This window comes from Silene latifolia, unplaced genomic scaffold (genome assembly GCF_048544455.1).
Source record: "Silene latifolia isolate original U9 population unplaced genomic scaffold, ASM4854445v1 scaffold_95, whole genome shotgun sequence".
NCBI lineage: Eukaryota > Viridiplantae > Streptophyta > Magnoliopsida > Caryophyllales > Caryophyllaceae > Silene > Silene latifolia.
Window position 1 is genome coordinate 2,909,760 of NW_027413826.1, and position 703 is coordinate 2,910,462.

At 36.6% G+C, this 703-nt stretch overlaps 1 non-coding gene across 1 annotated transcript; it reads left to right on the plus strand.

Annotated features, from left to right (window-relative positions):
* Window positions 1-226: 226 nt before the first annotated feature.
* On the plus strand, window positions 227-333 carry LOC141640640 (small nucleolar RNA R71). The gene has a single exon (XR_012543100.1). It is a non-coding gene; the product is annotated as a small nucleolar RNA R71 (small nucleolar RNA).
* Window positions 334-703: the final 370 nt, after the last annotated feature.

Here is a 703-nt window from a genome sequence, read left to right on the forward strand (position 1 = left end):
AAGTTGAGCACCCAATTGAGTAATGGAGTCCACTTCATGCTTTCCTCCTCTAGTAGCCTTGCGAGGTCTACTATATTGTGAATTATGGACCGCCATTTCCTCAATCTTGTTCCAAGTTTGATTGTCTTCAACTTCGGTGAACATTCCATTTGATCCCATGTTGAGAATGTTTCTTGAGTCTTCATAAAGACCATTCCAAAATTGTTGTACCAAGAACCACTCGCTAAGTCCATGGTGAGGACATGAGCGGCAAATTCCTTTGAATCGCTCCCAAGCTTCATACAAGGATTCTTCATCTCTTTGCTTAAAGCCCGTAATTTGAGCTCTAAGCATGTTAGTCTTTTCCGGTGGATAGAACTTTTTTGTAGAAAGCTAGAGCCAACTGTAAGAAATCTATATCTCATATTTCGACATATTCTTATATGTTCCATTTAATTTAGTCATAAAATTAATTAGATCTTATGCATGCAAACATAAGTAAATATAGAGTAGAAATCATCATTCTTACATTGGATATTTCGGATTAAAAGGGCACCAACAAGATCTCCTTCTTGTTAGTTCTTGAGCATTCCAAATAATGGATGAACAAAGATTCAAGTATAGAATCTCTCCCAAAAGTGAATACCCAAGTGATGCGTGTCATTTATATGATGTTTTACATCTCTTTTTACACGCATTTCAGAGCTCAACTGTGCTATATATG